Source organism: Antechinus flavipes, chromosome 2, assembly GCF_016432865.1.
Source record: "Antechinus flavipes isolate AdamAnt ecotype Samford, QLD, Australia chromosome 2, AdamAnt_v2, whole genome shotgun sequence".
In the NCBI taxonomy this organism is placed as follows: Eukaryota; Metazoa; Chordata; class Mammalia; order Dasyuromorphia; family Dasyuridae; genus Antechinus; species Antechinus flavipes.
In genome coordinates this window covers 56055542-56073256 of record NC_067399.1, presented here as the reverse complement: position 1 = coordinate 56073256, position 17715 = coordinate 56055542, and the positions used below count along the sequence as shown (strand labels likewise).

Genomic DNA, 17715 nt, shown 5'->3' with positions numbered 1-17715 from the left:
AATTCTTTGTCTATGCTGTGCACTTTTAAAAGCATAAATGAGTGTTGTTGTTACTGTTGTTCAGTTGTTTTCAGTCATGTCCAACTCTTCATGATCTCATTTGGGGTTTTCTTGGCAAAGATACTGGAGTGATTTGCCATTTCCTTGTCCAGCTAACTTTACAGATGAGGAGTCTGAATCAAAAGGATTTGTCTAGGATCACACAGGTCAGAAGTATCTGAGATCACATTTGAACTCAGGTAGATGATTCTAGGCCCAGCATTCTATCCAATGTAATCATTACATTTCATTAAAGACGTTCTATCTATTGACATAATTATGTGTTTGGGGATACTTTTGTTTTTAATATGATTATCTTAATCATTTTCCTAATATTAAACCACAATAAACCATTATTTTGACATCTCAGTGCTGATATTAACAATAATTCTAATCAGCTCAGATTGGATAAAGCATTTATTAAGTATTTATTATGTGCTAATTACAGTGCTAAGTATTGAGAATTAAAATATAAGTAAAAAGAGACAAACCTTGCTCTCAAGGAGTTACTAATCTACTGGAGAAAGACAAATAACAGGGAGCTGGAAAATAGGGTTGGGAAGGAAGGCATGGGAAAATCCCAGGCTGTGCTAGGTTAGGAATAAGCATGGTAGAATGGGCATTTCCTCAAATGGAGGTTTTAGGGAGGAACTCAAAAGTTGAAGGAGGAGGCTACAAGCAAAGAAGTATTGCCACCATGAGAGGGCCTTTAAAGTAGAGGTGAAAAATTCTGGGGAATGAAGCAATGAAAACTGAAGTGAGCAAACCCAGGAGAATGTTATACGTAGTAGCAGCAATATTATTCAATGAAGAATTGTGACTAACTTAACTATTCTCAGCAATACAATGATCCAAGACATTCTCAAACGACTAATGATACATCATACTATTTAACTCCAGCTAAAGAACTGATATCATTTGAATACATTTTGAAATGTACATTTTTCTCTTTTATTCTTTTTCTTTTATTTGAGTCTTCTTATATAAAGTGACTAATATGGAGGTTTTTTTTTTTTTTTTACATGATTGCATATGTATTAAACTATATCTGATTGTTTACCATCTCAAGGGGGAAGAGAAAGGGAGGACAGAACAAATCTTAATCAAAATGTTAAAAAAAATCCATCCAAATGTTAAATAGTGTTTTAATATGCAGTTTGAAAAAAATATTTAAAAAGAAATGAGTATAGTTGATGTGCTCACTTCCTCAAAAGCAACTAAATTAAAGCCCTACAATCATTTATTATATATTTACTCTATCCATTACTCTATACTATGCATTAAAATGAATCAAATTTGATATGAAATAAATAAGATGTGATTGCTGCCATCATGAAAATGGAAAGAGCACTGGATTTGGCATTAGAGTACCTGGGATTTGGACTGCAGTTCTTCCAATTAGTTATGTCAACTTAGCCAATCATTTAATAATGCGGTTATTAAATGAAATGATATTTAATTTATATAGATTTATTAAATTATTAATTGATGATTTTAATTATTAAATTGAATTAAGTTATTATGAATTTTTTCTCATTTATAAAATGAGGGAGTTGAAGCTGAAACTCCTCATTTTATAGATATTATTGAACTTGACTTCAAAGATCCCCTTCAAGTCTAAAATTATTATTTTATGATCTTGTAAGTCTATACGATTGGGAGAATGATAGTAGTACTGACAAAGAAGAGGTATAAAAAAGAATGTGAGTTTTGGGGGGACATAATGAGCTTGGTTTTGAATAATTGTATTTGGAATTAAAGCAGAATAATTAAGTAGAGATGTTCGGCAGCAACTGAAGACTTCGGCTGGAAATAACATAAATGAGCATCGTTGGCTTATAAGTATTTGCTGAAACTTCAAGAGATAATGAATTATTTTAAGGAAAGACTATTTAGAGAAAAAAAAGAAAGGAGAAAATTATTTTTATTCCTGTTAGCACCCTCTCAGGATTGTTCTGAAGATCAAATGAGATAAGCACTTTTGTAAGCACTTATCTAGCATATAGCAAGGGCAATATAAATGCTAATTGTAGTTATTATTATTGTAAGATGATCTAGAGAAAACACAAAACATATTTGAAGTTGCAGATAAACTAAGATAATGTACTTTTATGGAAGCCAAAAAAGAAAAAAAAAAAGAAATAACATAAAAGGTGGCAGAGAAATCAGTAAATATATACACAGAAGAGGACACTGAATTGCAATAAAGAGGTTATTGATAGTAGTTTCTTCAGAACCGTGTTGCTAGAATGGCGAGAACAGAAGTCAGACTGATAGAAGAAATGAATAGTAGGAAAAGGAAATAAGGTATAGATCACGGCTTTAAGAAGTTTGAGAGCACCAGAAAAAAGGGAAAAGAACAATAATTAGAGACTATAGGATGAAGAGGTGTGAGTTGGGCTCTTCCCCCACCTCCATTTTGGGAGATATACTAAATTCACATTTTAAAACAGAAAGATAGGACCTAATGAAGAGAAAGATTGAAAATGCAAAATTTGGGACCCTTAGGAAGTTGTAAAATGAGTGAAATCATAGCATGATATAGGACACATTCCCCAACCCTTAAATTAAGAAAAGGAAGTAATGAGATTAGTGAGTGAAGAGGGAATCAGTGAAGTTGCATTTTTAGACATCAGGATTAGAACAAATTGTGTTTGCTTGACTCATAAGCAGGCAGTAAAGACTTAGTGGATAACATTTCAGAACTTATTTTAATCAGTCCATTGTCTATTAGTCTATTTTTAAGACAGTCCATTGAGAAAAATTCTCAAAATGTATAGAGTGACACCTACTGCCAACATTAGAATGTTTCTCACATAGTTCAGAAGAGAGTTCTAAGAAAATTATCATTAAAAGCAATTCTTATACTAACCTCTCTGAAAAAAGCCATTAATTATCACAATTATATCTGCTTGTTGAAAAAAATTCTATTAAAATGTTAATTGACATTTACTACAGTTCCTCAAGGAAAGACTGGATGGCCTTTAGGTTGGGTATGTGGTGGAATATTTGTTCAAATACTGAGGTCATAGAATCCTAGATTTAGAACTGGCTAGGATCCCAGAGAGCTTCATTTTACTGATTAAAAAAAAAAAAAACTGATGCAGAGAGATTAGTGACATGCTAAGAGTAACATGTCCAAATTGGGCTATTACCAGTGATCCTAACTTTTGTATGGCCATTGGATCTCAATGACTCTGGAGGAGAAAAAAGAGAGGCTGATAACTTTTCCTAGTTTTGTCTCACTTAAATCCAACTCCCTAGCAAGTCAAGATATCATGACTTTGATCTTCTTCAAAAACAAAGGATGAATAATAATAGCTAGTAATTGTCTGAGGCGGGATTTGAAGTCATCTCCCTGATTCTGAGCCCAGATCCTTTTTGTCTCCCAGATTCTTCTGTTCTGTGATCTGTTAGAGATATAATAGTAATATTAAATCTGTATCCCCAAAAGATCATAAAAGAGGGAAAAGAGGCAAAATGTTTATGGCAGATCTATTTGTAGTGGCAAGGAATTGGAAACTGAGTGAGCAGATGCTTGGAGAATAGCTGAATAGGTCATGGCATATGAAAGTAATGCAATATTGTTGTCCTATAACAAATGATGAGCAAACTGATTTCAGAAAAGCCTGCAAAGACTTATAAAAACTGATCCCGAGCAAAATGAGTAGAACCAGGAGTACATTGTACATAGCAACAGCAAGATTATGTGATGATCAACTCTGATGGACTTGACTCTTCTTAGCAATGAGGTGATTTAAAACTCTATGAGAAAAAAACTATGGAGACTGAATATGGATCAAAGCATAGATTTTTCACTTTTTTGTTTGCTTTTTCTTTCTTGGTCTAATTTTTCTTGCACAAAATGACAAATATGGGAATATGTTTAAAAGGATTACACATGTTTGCTGTTTTGGGGAGGGGGAAGTTAAGAGAAGGAAGGAGAAAAAGTTGGAACATAAAGTCTTACAAAAATGAATGTTGAAAACTATTTGATTATGTTTTGGAAAAATAAACTACAATAAAAAAAAAAAAAGAAAGATGATAGTGATGACAGCCTCAGCAGTGTCATTGGGGAGGGAGTGGAATAGGCAAGATAAGCAAACAGTTACAAACAAATAAGATTACATCAATTCATGCATGGATAATAATCAAGAAGATAGCCTCCTTATGCTTTTACTTCAAATAACTCAATGTAGTCCTTAAATAATAAGTATTTGGAGAAAGGAAAAAAGGAGGTAAAATACATAATAAATATCAAAGTAATAATGAGTTGCTGGGTTTGGAATTAGGTTGCCTGTATTCAAGGCTGGTAGGTTGGTCCTAAAGTCTGTCACTAATACTTTATAACAGTGTGGAGAGAATCTTGGATTTTTGAAGGTGACATCAAAGGAATCTAAGCTCTGATAAATTCTACTGACACAGAAGGGCTTCAAGTACCATCCTGCAGAGAGCTAGGTACCAATGACTCCATGGATCTGATGTCCCAGCATCAGCCTTCTCTCTGAGTTTGAGATTTTCAATTTTATGAGGCCATGCTAGTAGGAAATTTGACTACTCCATGATATTTTATTTTTGGCCAGGCAACTCATGAAGCATATGTTCTGCTATATCAGGTGTTGGGGTTTGAGGTGGGAATGGGGTGAAGTAAGGTTTTTTTTTTTTTTTTTTTTTAAGTGGAGGGAATGTCTATACTTAAATCATGACTCTAAGAAATGGCTAAACAAGCTGTGGTATATGATTGTGATGAATTATTATGTTATAAGAAATGAGAAGCAGGATGATTTCAGAAAAACTTGGAGAGACTTACATGAATTGATACAAAGTAAAGTTAGCAGAACCAGGAGAAAGCTGGATACAGTAATAGCAATATTGTTCAACGACTTAGCTATTCCTAACAATACAAGGTTGCAAAACAATTCCAAAGAACTCATGATAAAGCCTGCTATCCTCCTCCAAAGAAAGAACCCAATACATTCTGAAGTACAGAATGAGCATGCTATTTGTACTTTGTTTTTATTTAAGTCTTTTTGCAAAAAATGTCTAATATGGAAATGGTGATTTATGTATGAACTGTATTAATTGCTCACTGCCTTAGGGAGGACAGAGGAGAAGGAGAGAGGAAAAGATAGAATATGGAATTAAAAACTTAAAAAAAATGTTTAAACTTGTAATTGGGAAATATTAGATGTTAATATATTGGAAAAATAAAATTATTAAGATGTAAGCTAAAAAAAGAAATCATGATCCCTTTGAATTTTTGACATACATATAAACATGGGGCTGGAATGTAATATAATGAATAGAGTTAACATCTATTCATTGGGCAAGGGCTAGTCAGGTACATGAAAATAATAATATATCACTATAGGACCACTAGGGGGTGCCATAGTGTACAGAAGCAGGCCAGGCCTGAAATCAGGAAGGCTCAATTCCCTAAGTTCAAATCCCGCCTCAAACACTTACTAGCTATGTGATTCTGGGCAAGTCACTTAACCCTGTTTGCCTCAGTTCCTCATCTACAAAATAAACTGGATAAGGAAATGGCAAATCATTCCAGTATCTTTTCCAAGAAACCCTCAAACAGGGTAATGAAAAGCCAGATACGACTGCAAAAATGATTGAAAAATAAAAATTACATTGGAAAATCAATTTTTTTCAGGTTGCTAATGTTCATTGTTAAAAATAGTTATTATGAAGATTGGTAAAATGTTTTACAGTTTGATTTTTTGGGGAAATTTTTGTAAAACCTAGTCAATTTTGACATTAATTTGAAATTTATGAGAAGTCAATATCACCTGGAATCAAGTTTATCTTTTTACTATTTATGAGATAGATTGTCTGAGCAAACTGATAGGTTATTATTCCAGAGCTAGAAGGGACTTCCCTCCAGTCCCTCCCTCCCCCATTTTGTTGATACCTATCAATAACCTGGATTACTGATTTTAGGACATTTCACCTAAGGCCTTCATTTTAAGTGTGAGAAAATTGAGGCCTGAGGTTTTTAAGTGACCCTCCAAGGTCATGTATAGATAATTAGAAGCTGAATTTGAGCATTTCTTTAAATTTCTCCTATTTCTCAGTTCACAATCTAATGTGGGAGATAACACGCAAACAACTGTGTACACACGAGATATATAAAGGATAACTAGGAAAAATCAACAGAGGGAATTAAGAAAAAGGCTTCCTTGTATAATACAGACTACTGTGGCACTCTGTGCCTGAAGAGATGTATTATATTTTATTGTACTCCCCAAAGGTTCTCTAGTACCCTTAAATTGATTTGAGGGTTCTAGGTTCTCTGCAAATGGTTCCAGTCCCCACTAATGGTGTTTCCTAATCATAGAAGGGTTCCCCTGCATCTCAGTCTCATTTGACTGCTAACAGATTAGCTTTTACACAGAAATATTTCCTTCAAAAGACACAATCACAAATATACAAATTTATTTCCTGGGCACTTAGGAGGTTCCTCTCTCAAACCATGTTGGCTTCTCAGAGCTTCCATGCCAGAATGGCTAGTGGCTCAAACTCCTGGTCTGTGAGAATCACCTCTAATACCTGAAACGGAAAATAAATAACATGGAACAGAAGCAAACATTCCCTTCTCCACCCCCACCCTATCTAGGAGCAAGAGCAAAAGAAGAGCAGGGAAAGTCAAGTCCTTCCTCTCTCCCCAGTTCAATTCATGGCACCCATCCTCTGGCTCAGCTCCCAATTTCACTCTTTGTATACATCAGATTAGAGTTGAGGAAAAGATTGCATATAAGAGAGATTGAATAGCAACCAGTAGGCAATGGAAATGCATGAAGTGGCTGGGCACTGTATCAGGTTGGGAGCAGTATCTGAAGAGAGAAAGGGGATTATGTGAGGTATTAAATTGATAGACCCTGGCAGCATTTTGGAAATGGGAGAAAAGAGAGAATGAGATAAATGAATGACACTTCTATTGGAGTTCTAGGGCTGGAAAGATTGTGGTCATCCTGACAATAATTAGGTGATTTCAAAGAGGGCAGTGTTTGGGTGGAAATAGATTATAAAAAATGACTCAAAAAGACATTATAATTTTTAAGTGTGGATAGGTATAGAGGAAATCTTCCACTTAAGCCATTTTCCAATAGTGTGTTGTCACAGAGTGGTTGATTTGATTGACTTATCAAATTTGGATACTAATTTAGAGTAAAGAATCTGAGGAAATGAAATAGAGAAGAGATAAGTTTCAGTGGTTGTGTTAGATGTTGGTGGTAATATACATGGCAGAGATATGTCCTTGATAGCAAAGGGCCATTCAAGTACTTGGCTTAAAAAACAGATCCTGGGTGGGTGTCAAAAGGGAAGACAGGGCTTCACTTGCTTGATATTTTTCTTTGGTTCTGTTATTGTCTTTTAGAATCTCCCAGGTTCTGGCATAATTACTAATTGTTATTTAACAAAAGATGCATCACATTCATTTGGGGAATAATTAAAAGCAGTTCTATTCTCACCCCTAATTTAGATGAAATTCTTGTGTGTGTGTGTGTGTGTTTAAAGATGAAAAGCAAAAATGGACACTAAATAGTTCATGGGATTTTGATCTTGTTTAAGTGATCTATGGAGTGAAAAAAAAATGTTTGAGAATTACTCTAAAGTGACCAATGAGCCATTTTCTATTAAGTCCATCTCTTTGTAGGTATAGAGCTATCTATCAGGGCAATAGAAATATACCTTACTAATCTTTTGTCCAGCTTTTTCTACCAACCCCGTCATCACAATCTCAATGCAGCCCATATAAAAGTCAGAAGAGACCATCCCTTCTTTTATTCTTTCAAACAATGCTACAGATTGGCTGATCAGCATTATTTCCTTTAATGCCTTCTCTCCCTTATTCCTTTCTATCCCTTTTGTTTCCCTTTTCTCCCCTCCCCTCCAATTGCTCTCATCTGTTTCCCTTCCCTTTCTTTACCCTTCTTTTTTTCTTTTTCCTTTCCTCCTCTTTCTTCCCCTCCACTGACCCTTCCCTTTCCTCGACTCCCCTCTTCCTTTCCCCCTATTTTCTCCTCTTCTCCTCCCCCCTTTCCTCCTCTGATCCACAATAATCCTGTGAATTACACAAGATATAAAGTAGCATATAAGAAATTTCTATGAATAGCTGTACTTTATACTTTAGGTTTATTATCTCACAATCCTTACAACAACCTAGTGAAACAGGTTCAATTTATCTTATTATTCTTATTTTATAGATAAGGAAATGAGGGTTCAGAGCAATTCAGTGACTTGCCCAATCATAATTAGTAGGTAAAATGGAGGATTTCAGAGAGAGAGAGAGAGAGAGAGAGAGAGAGAGAGAGAGAGAGAGAGAGAGAGAGAGAGAGAGAAAGAGAGAGAGAGAGAGAGACGTCTGTCTCCCTTGCTTCTAAATTCAGTGCTTTTTCCATTACACCACAATACAAGGAGTCTTAATTCAGAAATGCTCATTTTAATTTGCTGTTGTTCATTTGGCAGTGGTTCCAATTTCTTTAGCTGGAATAGTTTTACTGACACTTCCCTATAAATACTTATTTAAATGATTCCTTTTGTGAGGAACAAAGCATTTTGTAAAAGGAATAGAAAACTCTTTACATAAAGCTCAATTTGATTCTTACATGAGTGTTGTATAAAGTGTGCAAGTGTTTATCTTTCCACAAGAAAGTGATTTGTCAAAGATTGCACAGAATGATGTCTGGGAGCTCTTGTTTCTATAACTGCTACTACCACTACCAACACCACTAGCACTAGTATCACTACTACAACTCCTATTACTATTATTACTTCTACTATTACTACTACTACTACCACTACTAATACAATTACTAATATTAGTACCATTAGTACCACTACTACCACTGCTACTACTGCTACTGCTACTATTATTACCACCACTACTACTGCTGCTACTACCACTATTACTACTACTACTATTGCCACCATTATTACTACTGTTGATACCAACTACTACCAGTACTACCACCACCACCACCACTACTACTACTATTAATATTACTACTGCTACTATTACTACCACCACTACTGCTACTACTATTGCTACTGCTGCTGCTGCTTTTGCTTCTGCTGCTATTACTACTACTATACTAAATCCATTTCAATGGCTCTTTAACATTTGCAAAGAACCTGCTTCACAAAAATCTTATAAGAAAGCAGTGTAGTCTCCACTCCCTGGGGAACCTAGGAAAAATCATCTCCTTTCTCGGAGTCCCAGTTTCCTCTTTTATGAAATAAGAAGCTAAGACAAAATGAGTCCTAAGTTTTTTTTTTTTTAATCACTTTTTATTGACAGAACTCATGCCAGGGTAATTTTTTACAGCATCATCCCTTGCACTTACTTCTGTTCTGATTTTTCCCCTCCCTCCCTCCACCCCCTCCTCCAGATGGCAAGCAGTCCTTTACATGTTAAATAGGTTACAGTATATCCTAGATACAATATATGTGTGCAGAACCGAACAGTTTTCTTGTTGCACAGGAAGAATTGGATTCAGAAGGTATAAATAACCTGGGAAGAAAAATAAAAATACAAGCAGTTTATATTCATTTCCCAGTGTTCTTTCTTTGGGTGTAGCTGCTTCTGTCCATCTTTGATCAACAGAATTAGCAAATGAGCCCTAAGTTTTAAAGAGTCTTCAGATAAGTAAAAGCTCTGTTTACAGAGTTAAAAAGTGAGCCCAAATTCTAAAGCTAACCAAAAGAATTGTCATATAGCTCTACAATACATTATATATATGTCACACATATATATTTCTCTTTATATAGTTGTCTTACATACATATATCTCTCTCTGTATATACAGTTAAAGAAGGAAATAAGCAGTCTAAATTTTCTTGGTCAAGCCTGATTTGCAATCTCTACTCAATGAATTCTTGTGGTATAATTGGTTAGGGTATATCCCCCAGTCCCATGAAACTAATCAGTGCTTTGAAGGTCAATATTTTTCTATTATCTATTCATCTATCTATCTGTGCATCTCTCCATTCATCTATCCATCATTTATATCCCTCTATGCATGTATATATGTGTGTATGTATACATAATGGATATTATATATGGATCTGAATGTTACATATTATATACAATACACATCATATACATATACAATCATATAATGGTATAAATGTGTATACATTTGTAATATATGTCATATATATCTACAATGTTATTTCTATGTATAGTTGTCATATACACATATATTTCTTTATATAGTTGTCATATATATGACACAATATATGTATATATTATGCCTATATAATATGTGTGTGTGTGTAGCTTTGGATCTGGAAGCTCAAACATTAAATTTTGAGGGAGGAATCTGTAGTCCAGAGGTGCTAAGAAAAGGCAGCTTGACTCTAGTCAGGTAGTGGGGGAAAGGAGGACATAGTTTATTTTAAATGGAAGTTTATAGGTTGTGTTTATGCTCTGAAGAACTCCTGTGTGTAGTGAAAGGTGGCTTTTATCTAAAAGAAGTTGAACGACTTTGGGGCTCAGAGATAACCAATTCATTTTGTAGAGGGAAATGTTCTGAGGTCACACAATTAGTGTGTGTCCATATAATTTAAAGATCGAGTTTAGTATTCAATGAGCTCCCCTTCCCACTATGAGAGTGAATTATGAGACCTTTTAAGGACTTAAGGGAACAGAGGTGGAAGAGAGTTGACCAACTGCCCCTAAAAAGTTTCCTCTCGGTCCCCCGTTTCTTAATTCTTTTGAACAGCTTTGGAATTTGGACTCACTTAACTCTGTGAGCAGGCTTTAACCCAAGGACTCAGAGACTCGGAGCTCATATAGTCCCACCTCCTCATATTTACAAAAGAGGGATACTGAGAAGGGAACAGGCTCTTCCAAGGCTCTTCAGGTAGTGTGAACTGCTCCGCTTTAAAAAAAAAAAAAATCATACAAGCCTTTTAACCGATATGTTTTATTTATACGTAAATAACATTTATATTTTTAAACTTTATAAAAATAAATACCTTCTTCCTACCTTCCTAGACCCTGCCTCTCCTTTCGGGAATAATTAAACAAAAAAATCCCTTCTCCCTCCCTCCAAGGCCGGGGCGACGGCCGCTGGGCTAAGGCCAGCATAGCGTCGGGGTCGCCGGTGGGGGTGGTTCACTGATCAGTTCGGGTTCTATTTTTCCTCCTGGCAGAGTCAGTTTAGGATCTCGGGACTCTGATCTCCAGGAAATTCCCGCCTCCGCCTCCGCTGGGACCCTGCTGACCCGAGTCACTTTCGGCCATAGCATCCCACCCCTTGAAGCCCGGGACCCCCGCCGTCCCACGCTCGTCCGAGCAGCCAGAGCCGCCCACGGGCCAGCCCCTCTCAGTACTCAGGAGGCTTGGGCTCCAGGAGACCTGGATAGGGAACGGTGAGCTCTCAGTAGGAGGGGGAAGTCCCCGTAGCCACCTCCACGGTCACAATTACGGCCACGGCCGCCTCCTGGACTGCACTCGTTTCTCGGAAAAGCTGCGCTTAGAAGAAGGGTCTCCGCATGGCGGGCACCCATTGGTCCGTGCGTTCCCCTTTCTTTGGCAGCCATTGGTCCCAGTCCCCGTCAGTCCGGTCAGTGGGCGGGACGGTCGGGACACTCCCCGAGCTCATATACAGCCCCGCCCGGGACTACTGTCACCCTGCAGGCCTCAGGACTACCCAATTACTCGCTAGCTCGCGACTACTGCAGCTGGGAAAGCTGCTCCAGGCTAGGACCTTTTTCTGACGCTGCTGGCTAACAGGTAGGGACCTCCCCCTCCCCCTTTCTTCTGAGGCTTTCCCAGGAAAAGAATTGACAATGGGTCCTTATCCATAGACAACTCAATTTAGTGCCTCCTAATATAATGGGCAGAATAAATGACCGTCTACACATGTATTTAAATGTTGTGGCACTAAATTTGGAGACAGAGGACTTGTGTACCAATTTTAGCCCTACTGTTCTTTTTCCTCTTGTGTAGAATGAGGGGACTAGGCTAAAGGCTCTCTCTATATGTGCTTTCCAGCTTTCTAACTCTATTAGCCTATAATCTGAGGCTCTACTGAGAGAGGTCAAACGTCCAGAAAGAGGAAGGGTATAGTCCTATTATCCTTTGGCCCGATTAGACATAGAAAATAACTGTGTTTGGTTCTGTATGTCACATTTTAGGAGGAACATTGACAAGCTGGGGTCCTCCAGAGGAGGGAAACCATTGAATATTGGCTATTCTTAGTATCATATTAGATAAGATCTGCTTGGGAAAAAATGGAAATATTTAGCTCAGAGAAGAGAGAACTTGGTGGTGGTGAACATAATCATGCTAATACTAGGTGAGATCTGCTGGAAAAAAACTGGAAATTTTTAGCTCAGAAAAGAGAGAACTTGGTGGTGGTGAACATAATAGTTGTCTTCCTTTATTTAAAAGACTTTCTGAGGATGTGGGTTTTGATTTATTTTTCTCGGGGAGGGTTGGGATGAGGTGGGGGGAAGGCAGAACAAGAAGCAAAGACCGGGAAATTGCAAAGGCTAATTTAGGCTTCCTATCAGGGAAAACAAAAATTTCTAACAATTAGCACATCTATTCAAGAATGAAATGGGCTGCCTTGAGCCTTGGATCCTTCTTCTCTTAGACATCTTCAAGCTAAGACTGGATGATCATTTGTTGGATAATTGTAGTGGAGATTCTCATTCAGGTAGGGATTGGACTAGTGACCTGTAAGGTCTCTCAGCTGTGAAATTCTGGGAATCTATTTCTTGAAGCTTGGTCTATAATCTTTGTTTTAAGGTTCTTTTTGGTGCTGGCATTATGTGTTCTATGTTTCTTTTAGCTCTGCCATTGTCAAGTGTTTAAATCATTTTATGTCTCAGGACTTCATTTTCTTCATCTTTTTTAAATGATCTTTTAAAATGAAAGACAATTCAATCATCTTTTTAAAAATGATGATCATCATTTTAAACTGAGTTTTTTTTTTTTTTTTTTTTTTTTTTTTTTTTTTTTATGAAGAGATCTGATTAAATTTTTCCGGCCCTTCTAATTCTAAATCCCATAATGGAAATCTCTCAAAGTGCCTACATACTTTATTTCTTGATTCCTCTCTTTGGTCATTTAGTTCAAGGATTTTGAAGTACTTTATTTGATTCATACTGAGGTAAGCTCCCTGAAGGCAAGAACTAATCTAAACTTTGGTATCTTTCTCAGTGCTACAGGGCTTTGCAAGTACAAATGTTTAAACTGTGCCCAACTTTGTAAGCATTTTTTTTTAACATGCAACTCTGAGAAGTTTTGTTCTTCTTTTCTTTCTTTCTTTCTTTTTTTGCGTGTGCAGCTATTAAAAAATTAATGCTTTAACTTCCTCTTTGGAAGTGGGATTTGAACTCTGCTCAGGGTTAGCAAAGTGTCTTTTCAAACAACTGAGCCAGAGGAAATAAACTGCTTATCTTTCTTTTGTACTCCTGCATTCTTCTTTCATAAAGTCACAGATCATATGAACTAGCAGGGATAAAAGAGACCATCTAGTCCAACATCTTCATTTTACAGATGTAGAAAGTGAGATAGAAAAAGGCCAAATTACTTGTCCAAAGTCACACACAAGTTAAATGTGGTTTAGAAACCTATATTTGGGTTTTTTGACTTTGTCTCAGATTTATTCCTCTATTACCACATATCCTTTGAATGTCATTCTTCTATTCTCTTTATACTTGAAGAAAACTCTAATAGATCTCCATGCTGTCTCTAGTTAAAAATTGCTCATACTTTTCTGACAATGGGCAAAGCCTTCTGATAAATGTATGCACAGAAGTGGTGTTGATATCTTACAACTGATTTAATCTATCTTCCCTAATAGGTGGTAAAAATCACTTAGTTTCAGGTATCAGTGGGCTGTCCCTTCAGAAAAAGACTCCCATGAACTAATTAAATAATATATATTTTTTGAGGGGTGTAACATAGAGTGGCTTCTGGACCTCTATGTGTCCATGTTGTACTGATGAAATGAGATGTTCCTAAACATTTAGGGATACCTTAGACCCAATCAGAAACTTGTGGATCAAAAAGGCATCCTTGGCATTGCCTGTTTTTTGGACAAGATTCAAGTGATGTGTGTGTGTGTATTGTGTGTGTGTGTGTGTGTGTGTGTGTGTGTGTGTGTGTGTGTGTAACTTTAAAAAATGAGGCAGGTAAGTCCATTTTCTAAAAATCTTTCTAGTTTGACAACATGGGATAAAGAACCCCATTTGTTCTGGTTGCATTAGTGGAATTTGTAGCTGATCTTAGACTGATTTGGCCAATTTAATGCCACTTTTCTAAGCATGCTTCCCAAGAGAGTCTGATTTAGGAAAAGTGTCACCCCAAAGAAAATCTCCAACTCTCACTTGTATTTTGTACCCTTGCTCATGGCTAATCATGTGATTCATGATGAAGATAAAAAAGAAATATGGTACTATTCTCTTCCCTTTCTCAAGTGTGACAAACTAAAATAAGTGGGAAATTGTGTTTCAAATCCCTATCGCTCTTTGAAGGGAAATTGGATTCCTCTGCCTTAGAGATTAGGGTTTTAGGAGAGGAAAGAAAGACAGAGAAATAATCACTTTTTTGCTCCATTGCCTAAGCATATGTCTTTTAAAAACTCAGTTTTGTCTATATACTTCCTCATTTTTCCTATTCTCCCCACACCTTAAATATCACCAAAGTGATTTTCATTGTCTAAACGATCCTTTGTTTTTATTCACCAATTCCTCATCACTTGGTGGAGTTGATCTGAGATTTCAAAGACTGTGTATATAAAGTTCAGATTTTGGTAGGTCCCACTTAGCTGGAGAAGCTTCAGATTCCAGTTGTGTGTTTGTTATGCATCTGTTGACTGAAGAGCAGTTTACTTAAATTCAGAGAGCCATCTTACCCCTAAGGTAGCCACCAGGTGATCCACTTACCTCCTCTACCCCCAACAACTCATGAATACCATCTATATGGCAAGAGACTGTGTTTCACTGGTTGAGGGGGTGGCCCCATTGTTGAAATCATGTATTATTAATAATTCTTTTAAGGAGTTTTCAGATGCCAAGAGAATTGTATTAGACCATCTCCCTCATGATGGAATTTAGAACCAGAACGGACGTTAGAAGTTTAAGATCTTGTCCAACACGATGAGGAGAGAGGGTGGAGTGTGACTTGATTAGATCTTGTAGGAGTTAAACCAGGTCTTGGATTCCAGAAGCAGCATTTGCATTCCTGCATACCACCTTCCTATATTTAATATTGTCCTTTTTTCATCTTCTATCTCAAACTAAATTTAAAGTTATTATATAAAGATGAACATATTTATCTGGGCCAGGTAAGCTTTCCCCATATCTCCACTTCTTCACATGGCTTTCTGAATTTCGGCTAGAGGTCCATCATTAGAATCTTACTGTTACCAAACTCTAGATTTTTCTCCAGTAGTGGAATGAATGTAAAGTTCAGAGCAGGGTGGCTCATACTGGGTGTTTGAGAAATGTTTATTCTTTCCCCTCCTTTCTTTCTTTTCACCTTTGCCTAGGTTCATGAAGGTAGTTAAGTAGTAGGATCAAGATTTGAATCAAGGTTTCCCCCCCCCCCCAATTTTGGATGTTTGGATGGCATGGTGGATAGAATGCTGATCTTGGAGTTGGGGAGACCAGAGTCTAGCCTCAATCACTTATTAACTGTGTGATCCTGGGAAAGCCACTTAACCCTGTTTGCTTCAGTTTCCTCATCTGTTAAATGAGCTGGAGTAGAAAATGGCAAACCATTCTGGTGTCTTTGCCAAGAGAACCCCAAATGGGGCCACTAAGAATTGTACATGATGAATTTAATAAACAACTTCTTCCCAATTTAGATCTCTTTCTAATGAGTTGTGTTTCTCAATCTTCCTAATATTTCAGTTGCCTGAATTATTACAGAAGCTGTTCCATCTAGGCACCTGACTTTTTCGCCTTTTTTTCCACAGTAAATACAATGGTATTGAATACACTGTCAAGATTCATATTTATCAATCTGATTTTAGGTCCTTTGATTTAAGTCTTGGGCGCCTTCCTCCCCACTACGATGTAACAATGATTTCCTTTGCTGGGTTTACTGCTTCTGATTAACTTTTGTGCAAAATCACCCAAAATCATGGTTTGAGTTAATAAGATAGTTCATGTATTTAATAGCAAGTAAGGTACTTTCTAATTGATGGAATAGTAATTGATTCTTTTAAATAAGAGTTTGTCTACTTTAATCTCTCTCACATTGGATTATAAAGTCCCCAAGAGCAAGAATTATTTTTTCCTTTCTTTGTATCTCCAGGTCTTACCACAGGTCCTGTTGAGTCCTAAGCACTTACTAAATGCTTGTTGCCTATTGCTTGCCTGACAGCACTTTATAACCATCATTATCTCATTTGAGCCTTGGTTGTTTTTCCCAAGGAGAGGGTACTTGATGGTCTATGATTATAGATCAATACCTTTAAACTTGTCATAAGGTTTTCTGAAATAAAACTGGAATTGTTCTTATCAGTTCAAGAATGTCGAGGGAAAAAGGAGGAAAGAAGCTGAAGCAGTTTCCAAGCTTTTCTAGTAGAATAGGAGGGAGGAATAGGGGAACTTATATCCTCAGTCCAAAGGGTACTTGATAGAGTGAGTGCATTACCTTTTCTCAGACACACCTCTGCTGTTTAGTACATGGATTTCCAAATTAGATAGAACTGGTTTAATCCTAGATCTGGGGAGCTTTACTACCTGACAGATTTGTAGGGATGCAGATTATTTCTAGATAGGACTTGGCAGGTAGGAAAAATTATTATCTTGAAATTAAGGAAGAGGAAGCTAGTTGTAAGCACATGATCCTGTTTCTGAATTGTTCCTGCCAAGGCATTGGGTTAGTGTTGGCACATAGGTAAATTTATCAGTACTCCAAATAGAATTTTCATCCTGACAGTTAATAAAGACAATAAAATAATAGAATTTCATCACGGAAATGTTGTTTCTCCCAGCATTTGGAATCCAATTTGGAATCAGAAGATGTATCTTTGAATCCTATCCCCTAATAGGAGATGTGGATTTAGGGAACTCACCTTACTACTTGATGCTCTTTTTTTCCTTTGTAAAAGGGAGGTTGTGACGATAAAATGAGGAACCAATGTTATTTAAAGAACTTCTTCACAACACAAGATTCTAAACAAGTTGAGCTGGCTCCTATTTCTATCATATTCTATGGCTTCCAAAGAGCATTCCTCTCAACAAGCATAGATGAGGGAGAGAGGTAGCTTTCCATTTTACAAGTGAGCAGAGTGAGTCCTCAAGAGGGGAAGTGACTTGCTTTCTAGTGTTGGAATTAGAATTTCAAAACAGTTTTCTTCTGACTAAATCCAGACCTTATTCTTTTGGACCACAGTCCAATGAAAAGTAAGATAAGTATGTGTATGTGCTAAAATTTTGAATCTTGCTTCTTCATGTTATTACTCTGCTGTAGTGTAAAGGATACTCACTAGACTGGGAGTCAAGAGATCTACTTTCAAAGTTGGATTCAACCAACTGTTGTATGTCTTTGGCCAAGTCATCTTATTTTCCAATTCCATTATTTATTAAGTGCTGGACAGAGTGGGGTGGAATGGGGTGGTAGAGGTTTGATTAGCTCAGGAGTTCTTAACACTTTTTTTAAAGTATCAAAATATTTTTCACTTCCATGTTCACA

At 36.7% G+C, this 17715-nt stretch overlaps 1 protein-coding gene across 2 annotated transcripts in view; it reads left to right on the top strand.

Annotated features, from left to right (window-relative positions):
• IRF8 (interferon regulatory factor 8) overlaps positions 1-17715 on the top strand; it is a 72366-nt gene that overhangs the window by 23213 nt on the left and 31438 nt on the right. The window contains exon 1 of one of the 2 annotated variants that reach the window (XM_051974839.1): positions 11693-11790. The exons of the other annotated variant lie outside the window; for it this stretch is intronic. The gene's annotated coding sequence lies outside the window, so the exon portion shown is untranslated. Of the gene's footprint in view, positions 1-11692; positions 11791-17715 lie in introns of those variants that run through there. 2 annotated transcript variants of the gene reach the window in all.